The 16348-nt window shown below is 43.0% G+C and overlaps 1 long non-coding RNA gene across 1 annotated transcript; it reads right to left on the bottom strand.

Annotated features, from left to right (window-relative positions):
- Window positions 1-3624: 3624 nt before the first annotated feature.
- LOC149357099 (uncharacterized) lies at window positions 3625-15016 on the bottom strand. The gene is made up of 3 exons (XR_016291783.1): window positions 14383-15016; window positions 13223-13296; window positions 3625-3852 (listed from the first exon to the last, which is right to left on the bottom strand). It is a non-coding gene; the product is annotated as an uncharacterized LOC149357099 (long non-coding RNA).
- Between the last annotated feature and the right edge of the window lie 1332 nt (window positions 15017-16348).

Below are 16348 nucleotides of genomic sequence, written 5' to 3'. Positions count from 1 at the left end.
TCACGAGAGGCGCAACCATGGAGGATGAAAAAACTCCATGGGCGCAACGCATGGCGCAACGTCCCCCTCGCCGCCGCCGGCGCGCGCGCTCCTCTCCGACGCTCCGCCGGTCGACGCTTTCCAGAAGCGTGACGTCACCGCAGACGCGCTGGAGCCGCGTGCGCCCGCCGGTGTGTTTGCGACTGCCGCTGTGCGCGCTACTGCGCATGCGCGGTAAGGGCGCACCTTGAGTTTATAACGCGCGGGGCATATGGTTGATGCAATGGGCTCTTCATGGAAGCTAAAGAGTGTGGAGCCGCTGCTAGTCGGCGGAGAAGACTGGAAAACCTCAGTTCTTCAGACCCCGAGGTTGTCGCTTGGCAGTTAGCCGCCCACATTACGTATATCGTGGCATAGCAGAGCTAAGCCACTGCCATTTTTTTTCTACACGGATAAGGTAGACTCAGACGCAGTTTTTTAGGCCGTCGCCTCACCGGGAGTGATGCCTTCGCTCGGCCGCGGGCCTAGCGACGGCGGCAAGCGACGAGCAGCGCCTTCGCGCTGTGTTTTGCCCGTGTCGCTTGCCTCGCCGTTTGGTTCCATGCGCCGGCACCCGATGAAAGCACATCTTCGCTGGTGCTCGTACATCAACCTTGGCTAGCATGTGGTCGTGGTTTCCGATTAAGTTTTAAAATATTTAACTTTACAGAATGTCATGCTATAGTCCCTAATCGCAGGCTCTTGGGTCCCGTTACGCATACCTTTTACAACGCTACGGGGTAGTTGGTCATGCTGACGTCGTCGCCGGTCCAGTGTGACAGACCGATGCGTCAGCGTCAGCATCTATCTGCGTACCGAACAGCCCACCGAGGGTAGATCGACATCGCATCTGCCTGGCGGGACCGGACCCTAGCTATCCCGACGGAAATCTACGTTACTGTTGTCGATATTGCGACACGAGTCACTCATATGAGGGCTTGGTTTGGTTTATTGGGGTTTAACGTCCCAAATCGACTCAGGCTTTGAGGGACGCCGTAGCGAAGGGCTCCGGAAATTTCGACCACCTGGGGTTCTTCAACGTGCCCTGACATCGCACAGCAACGACTGTTATTTCGATCGCACACACAAGTAGGACCTCGTTGCGCGTATTGCAGAAACGACAGCAGACGACACTGCGCTGTGTACGCCCTTGTGACGGCACGCGAGCATTCAATATGGCGGTCACTGCCGGTGAGAGGAGTTTCCCGGTATCAATTTCGGTTGCTTTTTTTTCGGGGGGGGGGGGGGGATATATACAGCGTGTCCAGGACACTCAAATTTTGCAAATTGAAAACCTTTCTCAGCTTGTGCGTAGAGCTTACTGTACCGCACTAATCGGTAGTGCGACATGAGGCTAGAAACAGCTTACAGTCAATTGAATTACAGGCTTTTGTATTACTTACTGAAAGGTATAAAACTTTAGTCTGAATAGCAACCATGTCATGGCCCTTTTAGGGTTCAATAAACGACCAGAACCGTGCTGCGCGTTTTATTTTTTCAGACTACTCACATACTACCAGTGCCACTGCCCTAAAAAATCGTGCCGAATTAGAAGACTTGTCTTTCCGCCGCAAATTATCACGACTAGCACTTTTCCATAAACTGTATCACCATCCATCGCTCCACCACGATTTTTTCCTATCACCATCAGCCTTCTTTCCACGGCTCGACCATCCGCACAAAGTTAAGCGCATCGCGTGTCGTTCATCTGCATTTGCGAAGTCATTCATACCACGCACTATCATAGAGTGGTACGATCTACCAGCACACATAGCCACTGAATGTAACGCCCCCACATTTCTCAATCTCATCCGCAGCGACGTTGGCATTTGGAATGTACTGTTGATTGAAATGTATGTGATTGCGTTTGTCTTTTTAGGGGCAATACGTACACGCTTTGTACGTTCATTTCTGTTATGCCTTATTGTTTTCTTAAACCTATTATTATATTGCTTTCTATTAGCCTGTTTCTTTATCCTCTGGTGCTTATTTATTTTCCCATGTTATATTTAGCCTATTTATTGTTCATTTGCTTGTTAATAATGTTTCTGTTACATGTGACCCCCCCCCCCCTCCTATGTAATACCCTCGAATGAGGGCCTTTAGGGGTATGTTGAATAAATAAAATAAAATAAATGAACTTAAATTAACGCTAGTTATGAAGCAAGATACAACCTTCCAATTTGAACGTAGAGCTTACCGTTATAAGCACCAATCAGTAGTGCCGCATGTGGCTAGAAACAGATTACAGTCGAGTTCGGTATACAGCACGTTGGCTGTACACCTATAAATGCAAATTTGCGTTTGAGGGGGGGATATAAATTACGCACTACGCAGCATTATATTTTTTCATTATTACTCACGAGAGCAAAAAAAGTTCTAGCACAAAAAGTGATAGCACAAAACGTGCAACTGTTTTATCTACCGGATGCAGGCAATCAAGTAAATATTTTTTGTTTTTCAGTCAGAATTGATGCCTACTGTCTCTACACCGCGTGCGAACTGTAGACCGAAAATTGCAGTAAATTAATGAACCGATGCTCATACGGACTGCACTAGACGTCACGTTTGCAATGATGCTGAAGCACGCTGAGCTTCATACACTGAAGCCTGCGGCGATAAACGAACCAGGTAAGCGCGCTGCCGTTCACACTGTGGTCCTATTCGCTAGATGGCGGCTCGAATAACGTGGGTGCAAAGCCACCCACTTGTAGGAACACTGCTGCAACCCAAAGCTTGCAGGCAACCCACTTGCTTTGAAAAAAAAAAATCCGATGCTCAGACGGCGATAGAATATCGATAGTTAGTTAGTTAGTTAGTTATATTGATTTTTATGGCGCAAAATCAACTGAGGCTATGATGCGCCAAACACAAGGTTAGAGTTTTTGTTAATGGTGAAGCTTGAAGCTTTTTAAAAATACTTAGAGTTTGTTTAAAACGTTGGCTTCCTTGAGAAACCTAAAAATACATGACATGTCAACCAGTGCTCGATCACCTAAGAGTAGCATGGGGTGTAATGGGATGCTTTCCCTGTAAAATGTTGTGAAATATTTCTTTCTTAGTTCTTCTAGTTTTATGCATGAAATTAAAATGTGGTTCACTGTGAGTTCAGCACCACACATTTCACAGAGAGGTTTGTTTTGTTTGGCTAGCAGGAAGTTGTGCGTGAGGTGGGTGTGTCCAATGCGGAGCGGACATAAAATAACTTCGGTAAAACGTTCTTGATGCCTACATGATTGCCATTCCCCTAAAATTGGTTTCACAGAATGTAATTTGTTGTTTACGTGATCTTGCCATGCGGCCTGCCATTTATTTCTGAGTTTACTGTTGATAAATTTTAAGCAATCCCTGTGCGGTATGTTCACCCTATTGGAAAAAAAGGCAATGATGTAAATATTGGAAACCAACACTGGAAACCTTGGTGGATTATGGTAATGGAAAATGCGTTGGAATGACTGGGCATGTTGGAATGACTGGGCATGTTGGAATGACTGGGCATGTTGGAATGACTGGGCATGTTGGAATGACTGGGCATGTTGGAATGACTGGGCATGTTGGAATGACTGGGCAGGTTGGAATACTGGGCATGTTGGAATGACTGGGCATGTTGGAATGACTGGGAGATGTTGGGGCAGGGGCCATGCAGCAATGTTATGTCTGTCGCAATGAGACAGCAAATTTCAAAATAGATGAAGCTCCTACAGCCAGTTTTATTTTGTGTTCATGCTCCTCTTGCTCTTCTTTAGCCACTTGTCAATGCAGCTGGGCCGCATGAAACAGCCTTGTTGATGTACCACTGGTGCATGAGGGCTTGGGAAAACTGGGCGATGCACTCTGCAGAAAAGATTGAAATGAAAGAATTAGGATCCACAAGTTTTTATTCTTGCCAGTATTAGAGTGCTAAAAAAGTAAACTCCGTATTGTGGCCACAGGAATAAAGTGAGCCTAAATCAAGAACCACTGAAGCTATTCGCACTCAAAAAGAAAAATAATTTGAGGTTCTTATTCAATATATCATATGCTCGTCATTAAGTACCATCATCAGCAGCATAACTAGCACCACTGCAAGACAAAGGCCTCTCCTATATCCCTAAACATAAGCCTGACGTGTGCCATAATGAGCAAAATAAAAAAGCCATCGTTTTTTGTCCTCTGAAGGCTTTTAGTGGGGTATTAATAAGAGGGACAATATAAAGGTAACATCAGAAGGGTGACTGCAGTAGCACAGCTGAGATGTCGCAGACGATACACTACGAAAAGAGGCATACAATCCATTGATACATCAGTTGCAAAAAATAAAAACAGCAGCAAAGAAAAGGTAAAACAAACCAGTGTCAATGCTCCAAGCGATATCACTTATTTCCATAATTTTGAGGGACCACATGCAATGAAAATGTGGTGAGGTAGAGTCACAAGCGAAGGCCATTCTGTTCTCGATTTAATTATTACTAACTCTATGCAGCTGAATGCTTTTTCTGGTGTTTTATCTTGTTGGGTTAGTGACCATCTTCCTGTGTTTGCTTGCATTGAGAACGCTAGTACAATAGGAAGTAAGTCCACATCAATCACATACCAAGCTATTACAGAATCATCATTGAAATCCTTTAGGGATGCGCTCATGAAAGTATATTGGAGTAAGATAGCTGAACTTTATGATGCAAATGTTGCCTATAATACGTTTGTCGATTGCTTTAAACAGATATATCACGACTGCTTTCCTCTTGTAACACGCGTGAAAAGTCGCAGAATCCGCAAGCCATGGGTAACGCCAGAGCTTCGCGGAGAAATACAAATGAAAGACAAGCTGTACAGAAAATTTTTGAGCAGCCGGAAGGTTGAGGACCTTGCGGTATTTAAGAAATATAGGAACAAATTGACTAAAAAACTGCGGTCTGCACGAACAGCCTATCACGTGTCACTTCTAGATGTTAAGAATGCTCGAAATGGTGTACTATGGTCGAGATTAAATACACTTCTGCAGCGGGACAGTTCACGCACTGCATTAACAAAATTAAATATTGATGGAAAGGAAGTTTCTGGCGTCGAACTGGCTAATGTATTCAATACTTTTTTAACGAGCTTGGCTACCCGTGCTATAACACGTGCTGCCGGATCTGACGCTTGCAAATATGTTCGAATTCAGAATGATGAAACAATTTTTATGCACCCAGTCACGGTAGACGAAGTAGTGTCGGTGATAACAAATCTTAACAATAGCAGTAGCTGTGACATTGATGATATCCAAATACGGCCAGTCAAGCATGTAGTTGACATAATTGCTCCCATACTTGCTCACATCTTTAACATCTGTTTAGAAACTGCAGTTTTTACGGAAAAAATGCAATTAGCAAAAGTTGTTGTTCTTTACAAAAAAGGAGATCGCAACGCCCTCGCCAACTACAGACCAATCTCTATTTTGCCAGTGTTTTCGAAAGCATTTGAGAAAATGCTGCATCTAAGAATGTCAAATTTCATCCATAAATTTAACTTGCTAACACCATTTCAGTTTGGCTTCTGCAAAAGCAAATCCACTGAACTTGCATTACTCCAACAAAAGGAATATATAATAAAGCAACTTGAAAACAAATCTATTGTCATTGGTGTATTTGTGGACTTCTCAAAGGCTTTTGACCTGGTAAATCATAAAATCTTACTAAATAAATTACACTACTATGGTATCCGAGGAAAAGCGCTCTCATTGTTAAGTTCTTATTTGTCGTTTAGACAGCAAGTGGTGTACATAAATGGTATACAGTCTGAACCGAAGCCGCTCTTCTACGGTGTCCCCCAAGGCAGTACGCTAGGGCCTCTACTCTTCAATATTTACCGAAACGATATTGTCAACATTAGCGATAATACAAAGTTTTCCATCTATGCAGACGATACGAGCGTATTTTTTTCGGGTGAAAATGTTCATGAACTTATCAAACAATGTAATGCCACAATGCCTCTTGAGGTCTGGTCTGCAGTTAACCTGATGCAAATAAATGAGAGTAAGACCAAAGCTGTCATATTTAGGCCGAAAAATAAAGTTATCCCACTGCACGAGAATATTATATTAAACTCGCGGGCTGTAGAAATTGTTGAGCAGTTTAAATGCCTTGGGGTCATATTTTCTGCCAGTATGTCATGGGATTATCATGTCAATTATATCTTGAAAAAAATAGCTCAAATCACTGGTGTTATAGGCCGTCTAAAATACATACTTCCCACAAAAACTAAGATGCTGGTATACAATTCAATATTCAACTCGCATTTAAACTATTGCCAGTTGGTGTGGGGCACTACAACATTCACTAACCTTGAACGTATTCATTTAATGCAAAAAAGATATCTCCGAAATGCATATAATTTACCGTTCCGACATCCCAGTGCAGCTTTCTTTTGTCATTCCAGAGTTATTAAAGCACATAATCTTTATAAATATCGCCTCAGTGTTACTTTTAAAACAGAAATCAAGAAGAATGTAACAAATCTTAAAAATTTTGCAGAACTAAGGAAAAAAGAATCAGTCTATCCAACAAGACGTGGCGAAGAATGGACAGTGCCAACACCTCGACTAAATCTTGGTAGGGAATGCCTACAGTACACACTTCCATCTCTTCTAAATAGGTATATCCACATTAACCTCGATTTGTGTTCTTTTTCACGCCATGAACTACATAATTTGTTTTTGCATAACATTGTTTAAGTTTCATTATGTATACATATTGCTGTTGCGTGTATTCTCCGGTGCTTCCTTGATGTGCTTGTTTTTTAAAATTGTATAAACTCTTGTGTTGCCTCCCTGTCAATAATAAGGATTGTAGACTCGTCAAGCTGCCCAAGGGCAGCTTTTTTCTAAGATTCCTCCATCTGTAGTGCTAGATGGGAAATAAACTTTGATTTGATTTATTCTTCAATGAGAACAGGAAAAATTTCTTGATTTAGTTGTGATGGCATCCTGGTCTGAAACGGGGCAGCAACATTTAACATTAAGTTGTGGAAAAGTATTGTAGAGTATATGGAACACACCTAAACGAGCGTTTCCCCTTTTATGCAGTGATGTCTGGTGGTCAAATGAGATGACTGATTACACATATGCTGTACCAAGTGTCGCTGTTGGATTAAAGGGAGTTGGTGGCGTAGCATCAAACAGTTTGGTGCAAAATTGAAAGAGCTAGGGAATACTTCAGTTTGGAATCAATAAAATATTTATGCATAAACTGCGCAGCATGGCAAGAGCACACAGATCATGACATCTCCTGATAAACCCGAGTGCCCTTGTGGTGCCAGCAGCATGTATCATGACATGCTCCAAGTATGTGGGGCTGCATCTGGTTAAGGTTTCTTCATACCATTAACCCTAGAGGTGGGAAAGGAGGTCAATACGTTGTGACAAAACAATGCAGACAAGACAAGGACAACGAAGGAATAAATATGATGGCATGAGTGCTGACTATCGCCAATGTGTATTGGAAACCACGTCAAAATATATACACTGTGGCCTAAAAAAACAACGAACAAAGGGCACCTTGTGTCAACCACATTGCATGAGTGTAAAACAAAACAAAAACTGACAAAGAAGCATTTAAGAGCATGAACTCTTCCTTAGGAAGCGATAAAGAAGGTGTGCTAACACAGTGATTGCGGTTTTTTTTTAAATTTCAGTGGCCTCGATTATCTCACGCACAAACTTTTCTGTGTCTGTCAGGCAAAATGCAGAACATGAATTCCGGTTCACAGCGTTTAGGATCTGGCAAACAATTGCAATTGCGACAGTGAATCATCAAAGTTCTCCCGCAAGCTTTGTTCACATCGTCGTGGTGGTCTTTTAAACCTCTCAGTGACACACTTGCCTGTTTTCCCAATGTAAACATAGCCGCATTTCAAGGCGTTCGAGCACACTATGTCTTCTGTGCAGTGCACGAAGAGACTCTGATGGATAATCTCGGTTGACTACAGGTACTGAAACTTCATAGGGTTAGAAAAACAATATCGACGCCAACTCGACTGCCTATTTAACCGGTGCGACCAATTGTGGATGTAGGGAAAGGTACGTACAAACTTCCTTTTGGGAGTTACAGTCTCGACGGGGGCACAAAACGAATGTTTCAACTTCTGCTTAAAGCAATCGGCTAAAGACACTGACAAAGGTTCTGAATATCCAGTAAAGGACAAACGGCATATGAGCTGGGCAAAACTGGATGTCATGGCAATCAAACAGGATTTCATTAAGGAATTTTTGAAGCAAAGGTTAGTGACACCTCTTGACCAGCTTAGACTGAACCGAAGAAAATGGTAAAAGTAGCTTGTTTTCCCTTGGCTCGTAAGCCCAACAAGTGTAACCACCCAAGATTGAGATCCAATAAATGTGATGACATATTATCCTCTATAATTTCAGTGGTGATTCAAAGTGGACTGAGGCTTTGACTGAACTCCTCTCTCACCTTAGACAATGCTTCGTCAGGATTGGAGATCCTGCAATAAGCCACGTAACAGCGGCGCTAATAGTTTTTTTTGCAAAAACAAGCTATTCTGAAATGTAATAAAGGTGGACTGAAGGTATGAGCTTAAAAGTGCGACAAAATTATTCACCAAAACGCCTGAGACGTTTGGAATGCCACTGCTCCATTTAGGTTAATGAATTCTTCAACACATTATTGATCCTGATTGAGGGATGGCGTAATATAAATCCTTGATGTCAACATAGCACCCCATGAAACTGGTGCGAGAGTTATTGTGTAGAAACTGCGTTACTTTCTCTGCAGATCTTACACGAGAGGAGTCATCAATGCTCAGCAACTTAATTTTATGTCGCAAAGAGAAGGCGATTTGTTTCTGACAGGTTCCATTCTCTTAAACTACAACCCTCAAGGAGCAGTCACCTTTATGGGTCTTTGCGGTAAAGAAGATAGCTGGACAATTTTTCTTACTGAAGTTGATGGCATTAGCCTGATGGTTAAACTCTAGATTGTTAATGTTTCTTGGCACTGGACTTTGCTTTTAACAAATCAGATAGTAAGTGGCACTCAAATTCAGAATACACTGCATCTGTGGCCTTGGACTGAAAGGCGCCTTTCGATACGACCACAAAACCACCGTCTATCAGCAGTTGAAAGCAAGAGGGCCCACCCTCTTAAATACGACACAGTTCGGCCTGTGGGCAAGTTCCTAAAGAGGGTTCAAACCGTGACACTGCATCAAAACATCCCGAAACACACCTGTCACACTCAGGTCTGTGCGTGGAAAAGGCAACTCGTCAAACCATGGCAAGCATCTCCACAATAGTTCTCTTCGGAGGAACGGAAAATTTTGGTCCATAAGCACTTCAAGGACCAGACGAGGCAGCGACTCCAAGCTGAAGGTGTGCACCTTGTTGTCAAACTCTTGTGCCTGAAAACAAGCCAGGGAGTGGCTGGTTGACGGTGTCACGCACCGTTGACCAGGTGAAAGCCATCTGGAATGCCACTTTGCAGCCACTTTTCGCTCACTAGCCCGGAGCAGAGAAGCCAAGGCACGAGTGTCTGAAAACAAGGTGCACAATGTCGACACTGAGTTGCTGCCTCGTCTGCTGCTTGAAGCATATACGGGCCAAAATTTGCCATTGTTCCTTCGAAGAGGACTATTCTGGAGCTGTTTGCCATACTTTGACGTCTTGCCTTCCTGTGCCTGGACCTGAGCGTGACAGGTGTGTTTCAGGGGGCGTTGGTTGATGGGGTGTCGTGGTTTGAACCATGCCAGGAACTTGCCCGCAGGCTGAACTGTAACGGGTTTAAGACGGTGGGCCCTATCGCATTCAACTGCTGATAAAGAAGGTGGTTTTGTGGTCATGTCTAAAGGCGTCTTTCTGTCCAAGGCAACGGAGGCAGTTAATTCTGAGTTCAAGTGTCACACAACAGCTGATTTGTTAATAGCAATGTCCAGAGCCAAGAAACTATGTAATAATCTAAAGTTGAACCATCTGGCTAATGTATCAACTTCAGCAAGAAACTAGCAGAGGTGCCAATGAGAGGTCAAAAGACCACCGTTACGATGTGAACAAAGCTAGCAGGGGGAATCTGATGTTTCATTGTCGCGACTGCGATCGTTTGCCACATCCTTTATGCTGTGAGGCGTAATTTCTTGTGCTGCATTGTGCTAGACAGACACAGAAAAGTTTGTGCATGAGATGATCGAGGCCACTGAAATTGTAGAAAAACGCAATCAATGTGTTAACACACCTTCTTTATCGCTCCCTAAGAAAGAGTTCATGCTCTTAAATGCTTCATATTCAACTTTCGTTTTGTTTTTGACCGATCCAAAGTGAATGTTACAAGGCGCCCTTTCTTCATTCTTTTTTTAGGCCACAGTGTATATATTTTGATGTGCTTTCCAATAAACCTTCTTGAAAGTCAGCACTCGCACCGTCGCATTCCTTCCTCATCTTTCTCTTCTTTGCGCTGTTTTGACATGATGAATTACAAACAAGCCCATTCATCCGTCTTGCAAAAGTCAATACAGTCAGAGTAGCTGAGATAGTTGGGGCATCCTTCAGAATAATGCAGTCATAAAGACAAGGTTGGGACATAAAGACAAAGACTGTTATTGAATGGCTAATATTAATGTACTTTAGTAATGTGCTTGGTTTGGTTTATGGGGGTTTAACATCCCAAAGTGACTCAGGATGAGGGACGCCTTATGATTTTGCATATTGATATGCTGGGCTTCATAAGAGAAGAAGTACAATAGTTTTTCAAGGCCAGCCGTAGAACAGGAAGCAATGAATCTACACTAATATCAAAGAATGAAGGCTCAAGCATGAGAGTGTAGCTAAAAGGTTATAATGACAAACATGAAAAGCTTTGGAGAAATTCAAGTCGATGACACTTGCCTAAAATAAAGAATCTAAATTTGGGTGAAAATCTGTTGTGAATTCAAAAAGTTGGATTGCACATTAGTAAAGAGAATGGGAGCCGTGATGAGTGGTATAGAAATATTAGTTTGAATTATGGTGGCAAGTAATATGCGGACTCATTTCGTGCTCTAACAGTTCATGCAAAATGCACATCAATAAAATAGGAGAACAGTTTGGGGATCAGAACGGTTTCCAGCCTTAATTATTGACAGGCCAGCTTCAGGTTGTCAGGGATAGAACCAAGAGGTTTGGATTGGCTAACAATTATTGGTAAAATCTGTCTTCAGATATCCTCAGTAGTTTAAAGTATGTCAGAAGGCTTCTCACACAGCCCTCAGGTACTCGAAAGCTTGTGCTTATCAATGACTTTCGAGACATGATGAGAAGCAATGGTTAATGCAGTGAAATGGGTAACAAATAACTGATTTTTCTCAAGAAAGTGCCCATGGAATATGCTGTCAAACAAATTCCCAAGGATCCTTCAATTAAGCCCAAAATGACAGTTTATGGGTAGGCACTTTGTTATAACCATCACATACAAAAAAAGAGACACCAGAAGCCCTCCTTATTCACTGAAAACAAGGGAGAATTATGAGACATCATTCCGGCACACAAAATCACACGGATGAAGAGAGTAGACTCCATGGACACCATATTTCAACTGAGGTTTATTCCACAACACAGGCTTTTTATGTGCAAAGGGGTACTAGTGATCCCTGGGGCTGAAAAGTATTTCTGCCACCAGATAACAATTATTCAGGACGGCAAAAACCAAAACACAAAAAAACATAGGGGTAAAGGTATCTTGCCACTCACATTAAACACATCGGCACGCCTATGCATCACCTACCTGGCTGACCCAACAAACATATTTGCCTCCAGATAATCTATTTCTTTTTCTGGAGCGCTGCAGAAGGGCTGCTGACGTAATTCTCTTTTTCAACAGAGATACAAAAGGCTTAAAAAATTTCCCAGCCCTTTCAAGTGCTAAACTTGCACAAGGCATGTGTTTCTTTCAAAAACGCCTTGCATGCTCGCTTGTGCGAGCAAAGGCGAATGTGCTCAGCTAAATGACCTCTGCCACTTAATGAATCAGCTGTCCTGCAATGTTCAAGCAAGCGTTCATTGATGCAAGCCTCGTCTGTCTAATGTAATGTTTGCCACAGGCAAGGAGGATGCTGTACACCATGTCAACCTCATGTTTAACGAGGGGTTTGGTGTGCTTAGTTTTGTAGGCAGGCTTTTTCGTAACGTCATTTATCAGGTGGCACATGCATCCCAGCTTTCCCAAGCTGAAAATACGACATGTATATCGTGTTTGTCACTGGCCTTCTTGAGGCGGTGTGACACCTGATGGCAATAGGGCACAATGACAGGTCACTGTTGCGAATTTGCGTTGTCTTCCGGCTTGCGCTGCCCAGCACACTTCATCTCTCGAACCTGGCTTTCTACCACTAAGGCTACAATTTCTCCTGTGAAAACTGCCTGCTCCAGTCTCCTTACTTGCGCATTGATGCTGTCACAGAGTCGTGACAGCGTCAATGCCGAAGTAAGGCGACTGGAGCAGGCAGGCAGAAAAAGAAATAGATTATCTCAACGCAAATGTGTGTTGGGTCAGCCAGGTAGGCAATGTTTAGTCACGCCAATGCATTCAACTTGAGTGACAAGCTAACCTTACACCTATGTTTTTGTTTTTGCAACATTGAATAATTGTTACCTGGTCGAGGAAACACTTTTCAGCCACAGGGGTCACTAGTACCACTTTGCATGTAAAAAGCTCATGTTGTGGAATCAACCTCAGTTGAAGTATGGGGTCTATGGAGTCTACTCTCTTCGTTCATGTGTTTTTGTACACTGGAATGATGTCTCATAATTCTACCCAGAACCAATTAGCTCAGCTCTCCATGCTTAGCAAAAACAAGGCAGCAGTAATGAAATCAGTTCTCATGTGTGCACTTTTTCTTTTACATCTGTGACCTGCGATGAGTGGCATAAAAACACATATTTAAGTTAACACACACGCATCATAATGTTAATATTCGTAGTCAAATAGTATCACATAATGCAGCCAAAAACATGCAGACATTTCGCACTTCATGCATAGAATGCAACGGTTAAAAGACGAGCAATATTGAATGTAAAACTTCAAATGGCCTGCAACCGGCCCATTCTGACAGCCAACTAATATTACTCATATAAACATGTAAACATATCAGGCCAGAGCTATCCAAACTGCTCCAAGCAGTAGCATTAAGGAAAAGAGCAATGAAAGTAAGAGAACATTTCATGGCAACCACAAGAACAAAGCACAATGCAGTAACAACTTACAACACAGCTTTTGACTTCATCTGGTGGCCACAAAATCCATGCCATTGACTCGGACTGGAAGACAGATGTGCCACCTGCGGATACCAATTTCCCATTATCACTAGGACAGGAGTACAAAAACAAGCATGCGAACTCGGTCCAACAGTGAATATCACATGAATGTAAAAAGATCAGGAAAAATATACTTGCCCAAGTATACGCCTCAATACAAAGGAAAACTACCCTGTTTAAAATGCATCAGTTCCCCTAGCACTAGTAAAGGAATCTTGCTATGAGCAAAACAAATCTGCGTTCGAAAGCGTAGATAAACATCGTAATAACTGAGACAATTATTGCGTCACTTGTTTTCCTCAGAAACCAATTTTCAAACAGCAGAGTGATCGAATTGCAAGATCCTATACTCTGGGTAGCCAGAAACGCTATCGGTATCATAAAAAAAAAAAAAACCTTCACATACTCATTTAAAAATTAGATCCTGACGGCCGGATATTAACTTTCGTTCGTAACTGCAACCTGAGACAGTGCTTTCTTTATAGTGGGGTTTGAATTCAGATGCGGAAAATGGGCACTGATCGTATTGGAGGGTTCCGGATTAATTTAGACCACCTAGAATTTCTTAACGTGAGCTGACATCGCACAGCACAGGGGCATTCTTTTTTTCATTTCACCTAAATCGAAATGCGGCTACTGCCATCAGGATCGACCCCACGACCTAAGGTTCAACAGTCTAGGGCCAAGCAAAAACCGCGGCGAATAAAAAGTGTTTCAATCCCCCTCAAAGTGCTAACGCTATCTTGAAAGACAATCATACATTTTACGCACAGCCAAAGTGCCGGTCCTTGAAACGTGCGCGGTGGTGTGAACAAGCATGGGCAGAAACGCGTAGAACGAGGCATATACGAGGACAAATCTGTGCTCAACAAGAAACAAAACGCGCAAACATGCGCATACCAAAATCATGGAAAGCTAGCGCACGCACGGTCGCATCCCCTTCGCCAAAACAAGTACCGACAGCGACAATTCTTGGCAGAGCAACTCACCGCGGCGACAACAAAAGCGCCTTAAACGCTTTTTATAGCATTGAACACGAATACTGCAGCAGTACGACAGGTCACCGTTCCAGCATTATATGCTTCGGATAATGCACGAGTACTGCTTACCTTTTCAGATGATTGCGTAGTCGTGCAGAACGCTGTTTGCCTTCGTGTCACGGGCACTACACCAACCAGTGAGATTTCAGCACGAGTGCTACGTAGCCGGCACTCTCTACCACGTAGTCACACAGAAGAAAATATTCCGGGCCTTATTTGGAACATTTCCACCGCGACACTGCCCGCGCGTCTTTGTGCCTGGACACCCATCCTGGACTACACAAAGAAGCGCACAGACTGAAAAGTTAGAGAGACCAGAAAAATGACACTTTGCCTCGAATAGGCTACGTCGACAGCACTGCGCGATTGTGCACCCTTGAGCAAGAAGAAACACACGCAAACCACAACACAGTTCACGACGGCTCACAATCCAAGTAGCGAATTGTAGCAAGCGCCGAAGCGCGATGCACGCAGGGTTGCCAGGTCCTAAATTTTGAAAGGAGCCACAAAAAGAAGAAAAGTAGCCAAAAAAGTAGCCAACTAGCTGCCGAAGTGTCAAAATTAGCCAAAAATAGCGCCAAAGTTGCATAAAAGCGTCACCAGAAGCATAAAGGGCGTAAGAAATATATAATTCTGGTAGGACGCAGGGCAATCGTGAATGCGAATAACTTTGAAGTACAAAAGCATTGTAAATCAAATGAAAGGAAATACATGAACACAATGGGACAGAAGCACGGAAACGCGCGAGGAATTTCTGAAGGGAAAGAGTGTGGGTAAAGTAATCAGAAATGTTTTTCTTCTTTTCAGAGGAGAAATAATTGGTGTTCCTAAGCCACAGCCATGGCAATTTTAATTCCCAAATATATGTGTGTGTATATATATATGGCATGCCTGGCATTGATTTTTGCATGAAATTTCTTCACTGCTCCTTAAACAAGGGTTTGATTTTGATGTCCGTATTTCTTTTTCCGTTTCTCTCTTGTGATCTTTTTTCAGCTTTATATTGCAAAAACAGACTGATCGCCACATGCAGTTCATATGTTCTAAAGACATAAAAAGCATAGCCTTGGTCAAATTTTTTCAAGTCACATGGCTTCCTTTTCAGCCGTATACTGAGGAAGTCATGGCTCTCCAGATATCGCTGGACGATACAAAGAGTCTTCGTCATCGCGTTTCAAAGCCCTTTGCTTTTCCCCGTTCCCCAGTAATCGGCTAAAAGGAAACAGTATTTGCCCTGAAAAATTTTAACCAAGACTGTAATTCCCAGCATCATCCAATTGGATGTCGGGCTAGCATGTGTGGCCGATCAATACGCTTTGAACCAGTATCCAACTGAGGAAACAAGGTATATCAGCTAAGTAGCAATTCACATCCTTATTTAGCTGAAGCGCATTGAGTGAATGGTGATAGGACATTTCTTCTTGCTGGTTCTAAGGAAACCTACATAACAGCATTGCATAGCGGAGGCGGAATCTCGCCTGGGAGAACACAGGAGCGAGAAGTATTTTAAGTCTGGGACATAATTACAGGCAAAATTTCAACAAAAAGACTGGCACCGCAGAATAATGGTGTTCACGTATGGCATTCTGACAAGCAAAGATGCATGGACCATTGGCAGAAAAAGAGGTCCATTACAGTCCTAACTTCGATTTCAAAAGTAGCCAAAAAGTAGCCAAGTAGCCAAGTTCAAATTTTTGTCGCCAAGCGGTCCTAAAAGTAGCCAATTTGGCGCAAAGTAGCCAAACCTGGCAACCCTGGATGCACGCGACGCAGCACCCGAACCGCCATGAGGGTTATACAGAAAAACAGCTACCGGCAGCCACCTGGCGGTGACAACCAGTTTTTGTTTCGGTTTCGTTGTGAAAAAGCTTGTATCCTACTTTTTATTTTATTTTTGGTATTTTTATTGGGTATTCAGCCGTATCGGCATCCACAGAAATTGCAGCGATTGCGAGCAATTACCACTGGTAGAAACGCGCGAATTAACGACCTGTTGCTTGCGCTGCGGTTGAAAAATGCCTGAGTTCTCACGGCA

This window comes from Amblyomma mixtum, chromosome 3 (genome assembly GCF_055824585.1).
Source record: "Amblyomma mixtum isolate Tamu chromosome 3, ASM5582458v1, whole genome shotgun sequence".
Taxonomy (NCBI): Eukaryota; Metazoa; Arthropoda; class Arachnida; order Ixodida; family Ixodidae; genus Amblyomma; species Amblyomma mixtum.
Note: the sequence above shows the minus strand (reverse complement) of the source record. Positions and strands in the feature narration are given on the sequence as shown.